The sequence below is a fragment of the Desmodus rotundus genome, chromosome X (genome assembly GCF_022682495.2).
Source record: "Desmodus rotundus isolate HL8 chromosome X, HLdesRot8A.1, whole genome shotgun sequence".
Taxonomy (NCBI): Eukaryota; Metazoa; Chordata; class Mammalia; order Chiroptera; family Phyllostomidae; genus Desmodus; species Desmodus rotundus.
In genome coordinates, this window is record NC_071400.1 from 98,481,362 (window position 1) to 98,498,862 (window position 17,501).

Here is a 17,501-nt window from a genome sequence, read left to right on the forward strand (position 1 = left end):
ACCAGCCAGGATCCGTGGGCATTTCTGGCTTCGATGGCTTTCTTTGGTGTCACACTAAGCGTAAGGCACAAACTCATTCAGGGTCTGTTGCTGTTTTGCATTCGGCCGTTGCTTGACTGTTTGCAAAAATTCCCTGCGGAGGAGATTGTGGAGGAGAGCATGTGGTGGGGGGCGTGGGCCCCACCCATCCTAGCAGCAGCTGGGGGCCCCAGATAATGAACTGTGAGTAATTACCAATGAATTCTGCAAAGATGGGTGGACTGGGGGTGGCGTCCATTGTCTGAAACGCAGAGTGCAGACCACGTGGTTGTCCTCGGTCACTTTTCCTCCTGGGGACCATGGCCTTCCGAGCATAGAACAAGCTGCTGGCGATGTACACGGCCCTGGAACCAGCAGAGCCACGATCCCCGAAGGCATCCGCATTTCCACAGTCCTCTTCAGAGTCTTCCCTCCCCGGGAGCGTGTGGGCAGCATGCATGGGCTGGTGTTCTGCAAGACCCTGAGGGTGTGACAGCTGTGGGAGGTGTCCCACTCCACTTGGCGATTCTCTGCTGTGTGTTCAGGAAAAAGCCCCGCGGAGCTGACCGTAAGTATTTTGTATTTTTGTCCTCATCTCCCGAGGGGTTCTTTTCGTGAAATGGCTTTCAGTTTGAGGGGGCAGAATGGATGTTCCTGCTTCCCCCGGGTCTCACGGGTGTAATGACACCGAGCGAAGGCGGTCATTTGGTGCTTTGAGGCAGACTCTCGTTCGTTCGGTCCTCGCGCGGATTGTGGCGAGGCCAAGCGCACTTTCAGCGCTGACTCTTTCCAGCTAGACTGGAACCCTGGAAGGTCCTCGGGACAGAGGGGCCTGTGTGACTCAGGACCAAGCTCTCGAGGGACTATGCAGATTTCATGTCACGCAAGAGGGGAAGGAAGGTTGCTTGTGGTTCTTTCAAGATGCTATGATTATCCCTCCCCAAAAATTCTGGTTTCCCTAGCAACAGACAATAAGAGAAGATGCTCACACATTGTTCCCACCTACTCACTTTTTAACAAAAATGCATTGGGGCAGATGGTTTCGATAACACAGGTACTCCAGAATCTGATGTACTCGGTGTCGATAGAAGGAGCGTAAATATTGAAGTGTTTGCTCTCTGCAGTTTGCAAAACTGCTGTCTGACGGCTCTGTCAAAGAGGAGAGCTTTCCAAAGATCCAGCCTCTCCATCAGTAACCCAAGCAGGATGTTGGCACAGAAAGGGCCAGCGTCCCCATTCCCTTGGCGTGTAGGAACGAGCTAGGCAGGGCAAAAACGACAGCATTTTTCGGTGGCACGGGGCAAAACGAGCAAGGGTGTCAGAAAAGCATAGCTAGGGAGAAACAGAGGATCGGAATGGTCAGCCACAGGTATTGGCACGAAACCTTTACCAAAGCTATTTATTTGTTCGTTTAGCATCAGGCAACGTAGTCTGCTTTCAGCTGGTGTCCATGGATTTCCCAGGCCGGGTGGTTTTCTGGCCCGAACCCCGCCATTCCCCTGCTGGAGAGGTTTCCTTCGCTTCCCGTCTGAAGCGAGCGCAGGAGAAGGCGGGCAGCCCGGTCTCAGGGGGGAAAGGGCCAATGGACAAGAATTTCCACTCACAGGTCAGAAATGGGAAGAAACGCCTGTGTCCCTGGCAGAGTGAAACATTTCCGTTCCTTTGATATTTCTCTGGGGCCCACAAGCTGGCCTCACACTGTGCTGTGACAGTAAATAAAATCCAGCAGCACTTGTCTGTCTGGATGTAACGGTATATCCACGCGGGTCATACATCTCTCTTTCCAAGACAGACACACTTATCTCCCCTCTGTGTACAGTACAGGGAATACACTCAAACCTGCTCTTGAGTTTATTTCAGACAAGTGACACAGGCTTGTGCCGGCCGGCCCCACGTCTCTGAGGACACAGCTGGGGTCGACGGGCGGGCAGGAGGCTCTGGTCAGCCACACACACACTGTTTCTTTTCTTGCTCCAGTCCCCCTTGTCCGGTGAACACGAGGAGGCTTTTGGTGAGGTGTGCCGCATCCGAGAGTATTCCCAGTTGTCAAGTTTGACCGATAAACCGCACGTCATCTCCTCTTTTAGAAATAGCTGGAACATGTGCTGATACGAGGTCCTAAGTGTGTCAGTCCGTCGTGGTTTGGCTCTCGAAGAATCCACGCCTTCCAGCCCGCTGCAGGCACGTCCGAGGAGATGATGCCCACAGGTCCCCAAACAGTGTGTACTGTGCCATTCAGCTGTGACGGGTTGTGTGTCACATGGGCTGACGACATAGTGGAGAGCGTGGAAGACTCATTTCTCCAGATGCTGACCTTCCCGGCCCATACTCGTGAAGCATTGGGGCTCAACCTACTATCCCAAAGCAGGACTTTGGGCTGGAGATAAACTCACTTATTGCAACTCTTCGGGGCCACCTGTCTGGTCGAAGGTATGTGGATGGCTCTAAAATCACTTGTCATTCGTAGCTGATGGGTGGCTTCTTGGCCCTGAACAAAGTAATGTGTACAAAATGCGACTCACACTTGCAGCTTGGGTTTTGGGAGACTCGTAGAATAGGCCCGATGTTAGAGACATAGGCTGGGGTTACGTTTAGGCTGTCGTGGGTACCTCCCTGCGTTCAGCTGTTCCGGAACAGAGTGCAAAACCCAAAATGAGCTGCCGATCAGGATTCGGAGGCATAGGAAAATGACGTGCATTTATGGGGGCCTCGGAAAATAATTCTCCAGTCTACGTCTCCGGGTCCCACCAGAGCTTTGTGCCTGCCTAGGGTGTTGCGAATGCCATTCCGTGGTGACTTATCACATACTTTGGAGACAGGACCCGCAAGAAAAGTTCCCCCAGACGCTGTCTGGGGCCATGCCATTCTGCGGGGCCAGGGAACACTCAGGGAGCCCGAGCCAGTGGGATTTGAAAGAGGCTTTCCGAGCTCACTGGCCGGGAGTCAAGGTGTGTGAGTCAGCTTTTCTCTTTCACTTGTGCTTTTATTACATCGAATTTGCACAACAGCGGCAAGCAGTGATTGGCGGTCAGGTGCGTGCTTAGGGTTCCATGTCTCCCCATAGAGTTGGGTTCTCACAGGGAGTCACGCCCCGCCTTGGACCTGCGTGCGCCCGCATTGCATTTCCACGCGTCCTTACAGGGATGTGTCCGTCGTCTTTGATGTGGCCTGGCCCCTTCTTGCGGCCGCTCCCCTCCCGCGTTCAAGCAGCGAGGTTCATCGCCTCTGTGCGCAAAGCAGAAGATATGTGGCCGGCTGCTCCTCGGCGTGTGGCTCTCCTGGAGCCGAGGGTCCCGGGGCAAGCGGACCGTGTCTGTCTTGCTGTTCTCTGTACAATGCCACTCTGCTCTCTGTGCTCTCTCGTCCTACGATAAATTTAAATCAGATTCCACTAGGATCTTTTTGATGGTTCGCTTGCACACGAAACTCATTTTCCTGCACTTTTAGAAGTAGCCGTGTGCGGAGTAGCTCTGTAACTTCACAGAGCTCATGGTTCCATTGTCTCCATGTAGACATTAAACAATTACATTTCTGAGCTTGCCGCCCATGGTGTTTGTCTCTGTGCCCCCTCCCTTGCTGAGTGTGGTGCATTCTCAGTGAGGGGCACAGTCCTGAGGGGGCCCTGGTGGGCCGGGTCCAAGAGCGTGTGGGGAGACTGCTGTGCCTGTTGGCTGCCGAGTAGAGCAGAGCCTTCCCCATTCCGGCGGCTGTCCTCATGTGTGCTCTCCGGGCTGGCCAGGGCCAACCCGCCGGCTTTGAGGGCTCCTTCTGTTCCTGGGTGTGCCAGAGTCTCGGTCGCGTCCCCCCACACCCTCCCATGTGCACACTTGCCCTCTGGGTCCGTGCATATACAGCGTCACTCAGTCTCCGCAAATGTGGTACTCTTGGTCTTGCTGTCTGGTGCTTCTGTCTCTCTTCATGTGGGTGTTTTGGGACATTCAGTAATTATGCCACAGCTGTTTCTTCCCCGAGGCCCACTGGGCCGTCATTAAACAGCGACCACACAGGAAGCTAATGAACGCAGACACGGAGAGTGTGTTTGAACAAAATGAATTCAAGCCTCATTCCCAGACCGGCCTTGCCATCCACCGTGACAGCCCAGTTGCAGGAAGCCCCGGACTCAGACAGCGCTGAGAGCAGGCCTGAATCGCCTCAGCGGGAGGGCGTGGGAAAAGGGGTGGGAAAGGGGACACCACAGAGCCGGCACGGAGGGGCCTGCAGGCACGGACAGACGCAGCCACGGAACCCCAGCTTGGAGCTCAGCACTGTCCCGGTGCCAGGGATAGACGGATGACGAGCTCAGTCTGCCTCCTGTGCGCACTCCGACCGAGGAGGCAGCAGAATGTGGAGTCGTTGCTGTTCAGCGGTGCAAGGAGCACACGGCTCCTTGCCCCTGACTGAAATGCAGAAAATGAATACGAAACACAGCCGAGGCCCTCTGCTCAGAACCCGCACTGGAGCTGTGTGTTGCAGGCTTTCTCTGTGTGTGATGGAAGATGCGGGATTTAAGGGCCCAGGAAGAGACCCCTTCTTATCTCTGGTGGGTCCAAACAGATGGGAAAGGAAGGGACTAAGTGTGAGTAAGGGACTAAGAGCTGCGATTCATAGCCCTGACCGCTGCGGCTCAGTGGGTGGGACGTCTTCCTGTAAATTGAAAGGCTGCAGGTTCGAGTCCCATTCAGGGCACATGTCTAGGTTGTGGGTTTGATCCCTGGTCAGGGCCCTTGGCGAGAGGCAACCGATCAGTGATTTCTCTCTCACATCTATGTTTCTCTGTCTCTCTCTCCCTCTCTTTCTAAAAAAATAAATGTGAGTACAAAACTATTACTGATAAATGCTCCTTCTGGTCATCATTGGTTAGGCCCCTTGTTTCAGAGAATGAAATACTCTCACACGTGTGTGGGGTGCACACCTGTGCCTGTGTTTTGGTAGCGGGTATTTGGTGCGTCATCCAATAATGATGACACACCAAAATTATTGGGCAAGCCACCCAATAATTATCCATTGAGAACTCGGGGGGACTAAGTATCCCTGGCTGTGCCCCACGGTGACGGGGAGGCTGAGGGTCTCAGGCAGCCAGCCCTCAGCTGTGTGTGTCACGCAGAGCTGGAATGAACTAGAGACTTGCTCTAGCTAGAGGATGAGCCTGCTGTTGTCTCAGAGATGACTTGGGGTGGGAGGAGTCCGGTGGGCTCTTCTCCTCCAGGATGCCCTGAGCGTGACTGGGGCTCAGGGGAGGGTGGGAAAACCTTCTGATTGGATGCCTGCGGTGGTGTGGTCTCCCAGAGCCCACCCTCTTCATGATGGAAGACCACAGTAAGCAACACAAACACGGCCCCGTGGACTGACCCCATAGGTCTGCTACAGTCACAAATGCTCAGGTACTCGGATGGGGAGTGACGCGTGATTTCCTCTCTCCTGCTTTCTTCTGTCTTTGCTTGTAGTCGTCAGGGCTGATAAACACAGGCACGAGAGCAGAAGGGCGATGAGAGAAAAAGGGGAAATGACGTGCTTCCTGACATGGACGGGGAGTCTCGACACACTCATGTCTAGGGCTGCTCTTAAGTCACGTGTAGAAGGCTGACTCAAAAGACAGTTTCATTTGGGGAGCACGATGCTCTCTGCCCTGTAATTCGCCAGGTCGTGCAGCCTCTATTTTTTGGAACCTGGTGGAAGGGACAATCAGCTAGTTGTTTTTTTAAAAAAACTTTTAAACCTATTTGTAGGGGGATAAACGTTAGAAGAACCCTTCCAGGGAGAACACAGCTTTTCTGAACACGAGATGCTCTTGGGTGCCCGTGTGCACTGGTGCACAGGTGAGGCCCGCCAGGTGTGCATCGGGGAGCACCGACCGACGCTGGAACCAGCCTGGGAGCCCAGCCAGGCAGTGCTCGTGATTTTTGGATGAGGAAGCTGCGCTTGCTTGGGCCTGGGCAGACTTGGATCGACACGGGAGCTCACTTGAAGCCCAGCACCCTCAGCACACGCTCCCGTCTACACGTGTCTCCTGGAACTGTTATCCAAACCACGATGCGTTTCCTTGTGGAGCCAGTCAAGGTCAGGCTGTGAGACACCTAGCTGGTACCAGTTTTTCTCTTCTGCACCGACCCTTCTCTTGCATTGTTGGGATCTTTTGAAACAGCTGCAGGTGATGCGGGAGGGGCTGGGGATATCTCCTATGTCTGCGGAGAGAAGAGGACAGAGCTTTAGGGAGCAGCCAGCCGGTCGCGCCCACAGGTACCACGTGGACGGGACCCGGGAGTGGGGGAGCATTTGGCTTGGAGCTCTGCAGCACCTGGTCAAACAGAAGCTCCCCAGTAACAGCCCCAGAGGAAAGGAGGAAAAGGCGGCTGGGCAGGGCAAAGGCATGATTTGGGCTGCTCCCCCTGATGATGGAGGCCTAGCCCTGTGAACTGTGTTGTTTCATGTGATTTAAAAAACAAACCCCATGGTGTCACACTGGTCACCTACGTTCCTCGTGTGAGGACTCTGAATTCAAGAGGTTGAGCAGATTGAGAGATTGTCTGGATAAGAAGTGGAACAGCCAGGATATGAACCCACAGGTACTGGGTGTAGGGAGAGAGAGGACATCTTGGCTGGGAAGAGACAGTCAGGTGGGGTGGCACTGGGGACACGTGGTGGGGTCCCGAGTATGTGCCTGGGGTCGGAGACTGGACAGCAGCCCCGGAGGAACGGGAAGACACATCCCAGAGGAGGTGAGGTAGAGTCCAGTCTTTGCGAATGTCTGAGAGGAAAGGCATGTGCCGGCCCATTGGGATTGACGATTTCCCGTAATCAGCGAAAAAGGCAGAATCTACCATCTAGAAAAGGGACAGTTTCCAAGCTCGATCGATGAGCAAAACAGTCGGCTAGCCTTCACGTGAGCTAAATTCCCCCGAATGTGGGCGGAGGAGGACGATGACGCCCCATTGGATTGGAAGCGGGCAGACAAGGTGTAGGAAGCAGAGATGTGGGGGCAGCTGTCCAGGTCCCTCTTAGGGGGCTGTGCTCCGGACCCCGCCTACTCGAGGAGTTGCTTGGCTCTGTTCTCTCTCTGTCTCTCAACTTAAGGAATTGCTAGGGCCTCCCTCTGCTGCTGACGTTACTAGTGAAAAGTGAGGCTGACCGAGACAGGGTCATGGAAGGTTAATCGTAGTGTTGTGGTCCCCCAAGGTTGGCTTTCCCGGAGCTGGCACCAAGGACCACCGCAGGTCCAGAGATGCTCCTGAATCTCAGCTTCCAAAGGGCAGGCTGGGCAGACGCAGCCCACCCTGGGCTCCCCGATGGGATTCAAGACGTCACAACTCACGTGTGGGGCTTATTTCCTCGATTCCATAAATCACACGGCAACGCAGAAACACAGTCTACACCGGTGCAGCGGGAATGCTTTGAAAAGCCGAATTCAATGTAAATGAAAACACATACACATAATTCTCTACTTAAATAGCTACCACAGTGGAGACATTTTCCCAAGTCAAATTTATACTGCCCGTGTAAATACAGCCACAGATGGGAAATTTATGTAAGGGTCGTGCTTCAAATGTGACCGAATGTCGTTGACATTTCCAGGCCATTTACGTCTTAATCTTGCCTTCTGTGATCCGCCGTATAATAACTTGCGTCCACACCTCTGTCATTAATGGCTGCCGAGCGACCTAAAGCCACTGTTTTTCATCAGCCAGTGTGTCTTCTTTGCAAAAAAGAAAAAAAATGCCCCCGACCGTTCGGAAAGCTATGTCAAATCTGACTCAAGCCTAAAAGCCAGCCAAGAAGCTCACAGACTTTTGTTTTCAAGCGGTTCAAATAAAGTCGTATTGATTGGCATTCTCATAATTGGCAATACATTATTAAAAATTGGGAGTTCCAAGCTCACTCTGTGATACGGACAGATTTCAAATTAATGAATGTGATAATGTGATTTTTTTTCATACTCTCCTCCCCACCTGTTGAGGTGTCTCAGCCAATGGATACACACCCATCATTTTGACCAAAAATTTTAAAGTATTGAATGGACGTTTTTTTCCCTTTGCCCACCTCAGAGAAATATTTTCAAGGCCGTGCTTGAGCCTCGTGCTAAACCAGGGGAGGTGTTTTTCTAATCTGATCACGAGTGTTTTAAAGCCAGTGATTGGAGGGCAGTTCACACACGGCAACCCCTTCAGGGGCCCTGACAGGAGGCAGGTTGAACTCCCTGGAGAAAGAGCAACTGCTGGTTCAGCTTCCTCCCCCCGCTCTCCCGGTTTTCATTTCTGAGTCATCAGGCTGAAAGAATCATTTCATCTTCCAGAAATTTGGTGACATAATTTCTCAGCAAACAGCATCTACAAAAGCGGCTGGTGGAGAAATCCGTGATTGTCCTCCTTGCAAACAGCTCTTTCGTCTGGCTGTTTGGGGTGTGCGCCAGGGATGCTGAGCCCCGGGGGAGGGAGCTGCTCCCAAGCGTCCAGAGCTCCCTGCACACCCGGGACGCCAGGCCTAAGTGCCTGCTTGCCCAGGAAGTCGTTTTCCTGATGCGCCCTGAGCATCTGTGAGCAGGGGGTGTGATGTTCTTCAGACAACTGGCAAGCTAGAGATTACAAACTCGAGACAGAAATGGAAATAGCCAAACAGAAAAGAGGAAAATAGCCTACTCAGGGGGAATCATTTTTAAAAGCTTCCAATTACATAAATAACACATCTTTCTATTTTTCCCCTGGCGTTTTTAATATCTCAGCAACAAAAAGGTCTAGCTGATTGCTAGAGGAGTTGTGGGGACCTGGAGTAATGACGTGAAAAATCGTACCTTACCCTGGTACAGGGCTTCCTGAGTTGCGAGTGAGGGACAGGAGAGGTCCCTGGTCAGGGTCGCTGGGGACTGCGTCTGCATGTCTGCCTGCACCTCTGTCCTTCCGCCAAGGCCTCACTGGCCTCTTGGGGACTGGACTTTCTCAGTCCCACGTGAGCTGTGTACTGTTTGCTCTGCCGCAAGCACGAGAGTGACGGGAACCGTAAGAAATGCTTTGAAGGACGTGTCTTTGTGGACCATCCCCTTGAGGACGCAGAGGGTGTGCACGGGAGACCCAGTCTGCGAAAAGGAAGCTGGACATCTGATAGCGCACCAGAAGCAGTGAGAACGCAGGCCGGAGCTCTTTTTCTCTTTGTTTAGCGCTCACAAATGAGATGCAAGTCTGAGCCGTTAATTTCCACGCTCATGTCAGGGCTTCCTGTTTTTCGACATCATCACTGCGTTCTGACTTGCATAGCTGTTTACGTTTTGTTCTTTTTTTTTTTTAACATGAAAAATATGTTTTTTTCCCCCAATATAATACAAAGCCCAAGTAGTCCTTGGGAATAAATTGTTATACTCTTAAAAAGAATCTTTATATCTTTAGAGATGGAGAGGACCATAGACATCATTTCACTCAGTACCCCATTTGACAATTATTTGTAAACTCACTCCCGGGAAAATCTACTCTTTGCGGGACACAATAGTCGGTGTTGCGACGAACGCCTGGAGATGTGTATCCATCACTGCAATCGCAAGCCAGAGCAGTGCCATTGACCAGCCCCCACCCAAATCCCCCCTGCTTCCCCTTTGCTCCCCTACTCCCGCTACTTCAGCTCTGGGCAACCACAGGCCTGTGCTCCACGCCTTCAGTTTTGCCTTTTGCAAAAAGTCGCGTAGATGGAATCTGGAGCATGCAGGCTTTGGAGACGGGCTGCTCTCACTCAACACGGTGCCTTTGCATTCCATCTATTGATGTACCAATAGTGTGTTCCTTTTTCATGGCCGCGTACTGTTCATTGTGTGGGTGTCCAGTAGTTGAAGCACACTGGAGCTGTTCTGTACCTTTTTGTTTATGAATAAGGGTGCTATAAATATTTATGCACAGGTTTTGTGTCAATGTTGTTTTCAGTATCGCCATTCTAAAGATGCGCAGTCGTATCTCACTGTGATTTTTAAAAAATATTTTATTTATTTTTTTAAAAGATTTTATTTATGTTTAGATAGAGGGGAAAGGGAGGGAGAAAGAGAAGGAGAGAAACATCAGTGTGTGGTTGCCTCTCATGCGCCCCCTACTGGGGACCTGGCCCACATCCCAGGCATGTGCCCTGACTAGGAATCGAACCGGTGACCCTTTGGTTTGCAGGCCGGCGCTCAATCCACTGAGCCACACCAGCCAGGGCTGCCCCTGTGATTTTAATTGGCATTTCCCCGATGACTAAGATATTAGCCATCTTTTCGGGTGCTTTTTTTTTTGTTTTTTACTGAGTTTTGAGGCTTCTTTACACATTCTGGGTCCAAGTCCTTTGTCAGTCACGTGATTTACAAATGTTTTCTCCCAGCCTCCGTGGCTTATCTCTTCCTGTCTTCAAACAAGAAGAAGCGGACAGGTCGGCAGCTTGCACGGGCTCTGCCGTAAACTGCGTGTAACATCGGCTGAGCTGTTTAATTCACTCCTTGCTGCTGTGTCCTGTCCTATGGGGCAGAGGGAGGGATGAGAACGTTTCTCAGGTTCTTTGCAGCCAGAATAGTCAATGATTCTGAGTTTGCACAGTCGATCAGCAGCAGAGAGTTGAGCTAGAACTCAGCTGCCTCCCACTCTGCTCCCTTTGCTGGCGATAGAGTTCGTTTCACTTTTTTTAATGTAATTTTTTATTAGGTAGTGTGCATTTATGTGATTAAGAATTCAGAAAGTATAAAAGGTTATACTGGGAAAAAAATGTCCCTGTCACTCGGAACAAGCAATGAATGTGATTATTTCTTATGCTGCTTTCTGTGTAAAAAATATGTGCAAACACATCTTTGTTAAGTGGTGGTGTATATATATGTGTGTGTGTTTTCTCTCCTTTAAAAAGTGAATTATAAACTCTACAGCATTCTTTTTTTGCTTCTGATAGAAATGTAAATTAAAACCACACAGAGGTGCATTTTTTTCAATTATAATGTTTGAGGTTGAGGATATTTTATTGGACCAAAAACCATTTGTCTTTCCTTTGCTATGAATTCTCTGTTCGTATTGTTCCCCTGTGGTTTTTTTTTTTCTCTATTGAGTTGCTGACGTATCTATGAGCTGCTTATTTATTAGAGGAATTAACTTTGTGATATATTATAATTTCCCCCCAGTTTGTCATACGATTTTTTTTGTACTTGCTTATTACAGTTTGGCCTCAAGAGTTCTGGCTTTTGTGTGGCTGCATTCATCAGTATTTTTATTGCTTATGGCATTTGCTCATAATTGGAAAGGACTTCTCCCTGCCCGTGTTAAATGAAGAATTATCCTACAGGTTTCTTTAGTTGATTATTCCTTCTCCATTTTATACAAATTTAAGTGTTATTTGGAAGTTATCCTGGCATAAGGTATGAGACGCAGACCCAAACATATGATTCCGGAAGGTGGCCATTTGCTTCAACGCCTAATTTTTTTTTATTGAGGTAAGGACGCAACATGAGATGCACCCTCCTGATAAACTTGTGACAGCACGGTCCCAATTCCTAGGGCACAGTTCTGTCCGACAGGTCTTTAGAACTTACTCACCTTGTACAAATAAAATGTTATACCCATCAAACAGCACTAACTGTCCGTATTTTAGGGGCTCCATTTCCAACTGGAAATTTTGTACTCTATCGCACTGATCTTTTTCTGGATGTTAAACGTAACACTTAAATAAGGTTTAGCGTGCTGCAAGCCGAGTCTTCCCTACTCGTTCAGCGTCTTCAGACTTTACTCCACATTCTATGTGAACAATTTTATCAAGCCTACGGAAAGAATTTTACAATCAACACCCGTTTACACAACATGTAGTAGATTCTCCCCGAACATATTAGGGTGTCCAGAAGTGATTAACAACATTTAGAAAAAAGCGATTTTTGCCCGATTATTTCTAGTTATTCATTAGTCATTCCTCTTGTTTTGAGGAGGGTAGATTTCCTACTACAGTCTAATTAGATTGGCTTCCTTGTTGGCCTCGATGTCTCTGGAGATGAGGGAATAGGATGTTTTGTAACGGAATCGTTCAGTGCCGTGGCCAGTTATGATTTTGGTGCTTGACGATTCTTTAGCATCGTGGTATTGCCACGGCTGGCACACTTTACTTTAGAAGGCCGAGTTCGCTTTGGGTTAGTGTTTTGTTCAGGGTAAGGCCGGGCCAATACCGCCATCTCCTCTATGTCTGCAGGCAGATGGAGTCTTACTACCAAGGTGTTTGGACAGCTGGTGGTGTTATGTGACACACCAGCTGCAGCAGCCAGAAGGGAAATGACTGCTCATTCAAGTTCAAGGTAAGTATGTGACACTCATTACTGTTACTGTTACATTACATGTCCTATGGCGCAGCTTTGACGCCTGTTGGAATGGCTCGTATCAGAAAGAGCAGAGAACAGTTGGCGAGGAGGTGGAGAAAAGGGAGCCCTCGTGCATCGTTGGTGGGATTGTAAATTGGTGCAGGCACTGAGGAAAACAGTGTGGGATTTCCTGAAAAAAATTAAAAACGGACCGACCCCTCGGTTCAGCAGTTCCTCTTCTGCGTATTTATATGCAGGAAACAGAATCACTAGCTCCTAGAAATAGCTACAAACTTCACTGTGGCATTATTTACCGTTTTGAAGATATGGAGATAACCTAAGTGCCCATTAACAGACGAGTGGATGATGAAAACGTGATACATACATAGAATAGATTATTAGTCAACCTTGAAGCAGAGGAAACGCTCCTATCTGAACTCGAGGACATTATGCTCGGTGAAGTGAGTCGGACAGAGGAAGGTAAAACACGCCATGATCTCACGTACGTGTGGAATCTCGACAAGAACGCCCCGTGCAAGACAGGTTACACGGCCCATGCAGTCGCACGACAGCTGTGTTTATAGTGCCGTTCTCTGCGCCGGGGTCCACGCGTTGGTAGCCAGCACTCTGTCACCCCAAATTAACACCTCCATAGCTGTCATCGTGTGTCTGCGTGCCCTCCCTCTCCCAGCCCCTCGAGCCTCACGTCCGAGTCGTCCTTCCTCTCTGTTCCGATGTTCGTCGCTGCCTTCACATCCAGGCACGCTGCCCACCCCGGGCCCGCCCCCCTGCACCTTCTGGGCTGCCGAGCAGGCGGCACCGTGCGGGAAATGACGTCTGTTAACATCCTGGAAGGCAGGGTTTCTCAGTCTCCGCACAGCTGCCCTGCGGGCTGGGTGTGGCAGGGGCCATCCTGGACACCCGGGACGTGTAGCCTGCCTGACCTCTGCCCACCAGCTGCCACCGACACGGCCCTTCCGGGACACAACCAGCCAAGCCTTCTCGAGACACGGTGAGCTGAGAGCCAGGGCTGCGAGCCGTAGTCCCAGCCACCATGATGGCACCTCCAGTCACGCTTGTTACCCGTCATCCATGAGTCCCCCAAGAGTCACAGACACTTTCCTAGAGAGCCGAGCGAGCCTCGGGAGACATTGCAACAGCCAGTCCATCGCGTCGATTCCTCTGTGGCTCTGAGCTCTGAAGAAGCCATTCACTGGCGATAAATTAGTTATTGATCGGGAGGCACAGTGGATTGTGGGAATCCTCTCTCCGGCCCCTTTCAGGGTTTCTGGACCATCACGGTGTGAAAGTAGGTAAATGCTTCAGAGAATCGGCTGCCTCCTGCTTTCTCTGAGACTCCCGGTCATCACGAGCTTACTGTCCATTGAATTTCTGTAATTCATGGGGCAAAGGCGTGCATTCGGGCAGAAGCAGGATCGATGGTTGAGTTTGGGGGGATGGATTTACGACGAAGTGCTTATTTGCAGCGATGATGCTAAATGAACAGGTCCCTCAGGTGTCCTCGAGAAGCCCGTCCATTTGCACGAGGAACCCATATGTTTATAAGGAACTATGAGAGACACGTGCAAACTATGTTTGTATTAGCAGGCGGCCATGGGTTTGCTACAAGCGGTTGTTTAGTCAGGGATGAACATTTAGTTGTCGGGGACATTTTACTCCAGAGGTTTTGTTAGGGATGAGCTGGAGAAGGGGCAACGCCACCAGCCGGAATAAAACTGACAGTTCTAACTCAGAGTGTTCAGTCCTTCCAGGTAATGAGAATTAGTGGATTTATCCTCATCCAGGGATGTTTTTCACTGCTTTTGGAAAGACAGAAGGGGACAGAGAGAAACACTGATGTGAGAGAGAAACATCGATTGCTTGTCTCCCGTACGCACACAGACCGGGAGGCAGCCGAGTCTCCCTTGGAAGTGGTCGGGCTCGGCCCCCTCACTGCGTTCTCAGCCCTCATCACACCTGGCTGTCCTCCGCAGGTGACGGCCCCCTCTCTCCTCACATCCCTCCCTCTGTTCTGCCACCTCAACCCCCAATGGCTCCTAGGACAAATGTCACACCCATCTCCCTGGACTCCCTTTCTTTGCTCTCATGCATAGATACTCCTTGCATCTTTACTTCTCCTTGTCGGTTCCCTGACGTGTTTCGTGACAGCCAGTCCGCGTAGCATGGGACATAAATCCTGTTCTCGGAAGCCTGAACGTTCCCTTATTCTGTCCTTACCCTGCTCTGCGTTGATGGCAGAGAATGCTCCTTGTTCTCGTAAATCAGAACTTGGAAGTCTTCCTCATGGATTTTCGCCGACGCTCGCCGCACCCCTTGTGCGTGTGGAAGGGACGTGCTGGCAGGCGTCAGTTTGGGTTGGCTGGAGCTCCAAGGAGGGTGTTGTGATGCTCATGCGAGCTGACGGACTTCTCCGTTCAGTTTGGCTGGAGGAGCACTCTCTCCAGCGTTTCCACTTTTGCCTCCTTCAGTACCTGGATGTGCTATTGCCTGTAGCACCTGTTGGGACCCTCTTTGGTGCTGTGACGTGGGGCTCACCTGCCACCTGCATCACTGTGCCCTCTACCAGTGTTCCAGGCTGCAGCCTCCTCTGACCAACTGTGTGACTGAATATTGCTTCGTGTGCTCTCTGGCTGCACAGCAGTGGTTCTTACCCGGGGTGCCGGTGCCCCTAAGGCGTACATGACCGTGTCTGCAGAGATCTGGGGTTGTCACTACCAGGGGCGAGATGCAGCCGCTCCTGGCATCTAGAGGGTAGGTTCACGGAGGCTGCTAAGGCTCCTGCCGTGCACAGGACCGCCCCCCAATTCAGAATTGTGCAGCCCCGAGGTCCCTAGTGCTGTGCTGGAGAAACCCTCGTCTGCCATCTCGTCACAGCTGCCATGGAATTCTTATTTTAACCACTCCCTTGCCATGCATCTAGAAAGTCTTCAGAGAGAAACCATATAAAATATGCGCTAAGTCTGCACTCTGCACCCGGAAGCCTGTGAGCACCATTACTGGTGATTCCTGCTCGTATTTTTAAGAAGAGGCACAGAGCTCCCTGAGAGTACAAATAATCCAATAGTTCCGCCTTCCAGACATTTCCTGCGCCCGCTGGGACCGTCGGAGCTCCTGATGTTCAGCCTCATTCCCATGCGGGCTCACGTTCTAGGCTGAGACGTGCTGTGCACACCAGCCTGGAGAACTCCGGCGCCGAATGTGACAAAAGGCAGCGCACGAGACCTACAGGACAGCCGCATCACCGAAGAAACAACATGTTTGGGAAAACGTGTACTTATTTCAAACGACCCTCTTGCATCTCTCTCTCCCTCCGCGCGTCCATGAAGACGTGAGGACGTTTTCTCAAAGCGTGTGTCCTTGGCTGACGGTGCTTCCCCTTTGTGAGTTTCAAGCTCAGGCGGTTTTCATTGCATGGGAGGCCGCAGAGGCAAGCGTCGCCCAGCACTTTCCACGTGACCTCGTACTGCACGTGCGTTCAGGGCCCCACACTGAAGGACGGGCGAGCAGAGTGGGGTTCTGGGTGTCTGGGAGGGATGCTCCCTCTGAGCTGTCTGCTGTTTGGCTTATCTGTTTCTTGTTTCTCCGGCATTTGGCGAGATAACATGGTAAGGACGCAAGGAAAAGAGGCAGCCATAAAAATGTCCTAAAAAGACACTGACTTCTATTTATTGCCTCACAGAACATGGCTGCAGGCAGGAAGAAAGGTTAAAAGGAGGAAAGGTCCCAGCGGAACACGGCGGGGTGACCTTACCGCTGGTGGCACGGGGTTTTGTGCCGTGCAGGGCATGGAGACCCTGAGGGAGGGCGCGCAGCCATGGGGGTGTTCCTCCGGCAGGGAGTGACTTCGGGTGCTGGGTCCCAGGAGCAAAGCCGAGGCCCCAGCCAGCTGGCTCTGATTCCGTGGCATGAATCCAGATGCATTGAGCAGGAGGCAGCCAGGGAGGTACCCACTCTGATAGACGGCCCCCCCTGCCAACAGGCACACATGATTATCATTTCTCCTGTCTTTATCTGAGATAAGATTGAAGTCTAGCATCTTGTGAGTGATAGCCTCTCAAGAGTGCCACCAGAGGTCCCGATGTTGGGGGGAGAGACGCGAGCTGATAGGTCAGTGGTCCCAGCAGGAGCTGGGGCTCAGAGGCCCCCTGCTGTCAAAGACGGGGCTGCATGTCCCATGTGACAGTCTCACCCTGTCGCTGGGAGGACCTGCACTGCACACAGCAAGGGGGACGTGCTGATCGCTGCAGGCTGGGGGCCATCGCGGCCAGCAGCCCGGCACAGCAGAATCACAGGAGGTTGTGTGCACAGATCCCTGCTGAGAGGGATCAGGGGACCTGGAGGCCGCCACTGCCTGGGAGGGAAGGGAGAACATGCTTCCGTTGGGTGAGCCCCAAGTGGGTGCTGTTGGAAGTCCCCGAGAGCTGTCCCCTCCCCTGCTGCTTCCCTGCCCTGCTCACACCTCTGAAGGTCGCTCACCCCTGCGTGCCACTCTGGGAAGGCCCCTCCAATGACATCTCTGTCCTTCAGGACTGCACCCAGACCCCGGCTGCTCCAGGGCCAGCCCGGTTCGCTCTGTGACAGACAGGACAGCACCCTCAGAGGGCATGGCCTGCCCGTAGAGGCTCAGGGATCTCGGAGTCACCGTGGAGACGGCCTAGCTGTGTGGGTGAGAGTGTGTCGGGTATTGTGGTCCCCCAGCCCTGCAGAGACGGGAGCCAGGCGGTGGGCGCTTTGACAGCTGGGATACGGACGGGACATTCACAGAGTAGGTGTCTAAAAATGGGACGATGCGTCTTAGCCCTTTAAATGCGCGTGTGGTAAGTGACATCACTGTGCTCATGTCACGTCTGTGCTCAGAAGACCCACAGAGAAGTGGCCTGACTTGCCCCCGATGACACGGCTGGGGCTGCCCTTATTCATCACTCTGCGCCATTGTTCTGTAACATGAAACTTTCCTTAAGAAAACGGCTAATGCTAATTGAGCGCAGTTTTTAAAATAGGGATGGAAACTGGGGGATAACAGGGCGGAAAGGAAGCTTAAGGATGACCACAAAGAAGGAGAGATTTCTGTGAGAAACAAGTGCATCCTCTGTGGTTAGTTTCCGAGTCTGGATTAGGCAACGTCTTTGCAAGTCGGGCAGGGCCTTGAACTTGTAAAAATAAAAGCTTAATGAGGGCAAGGGTTTTTTTTATCCGC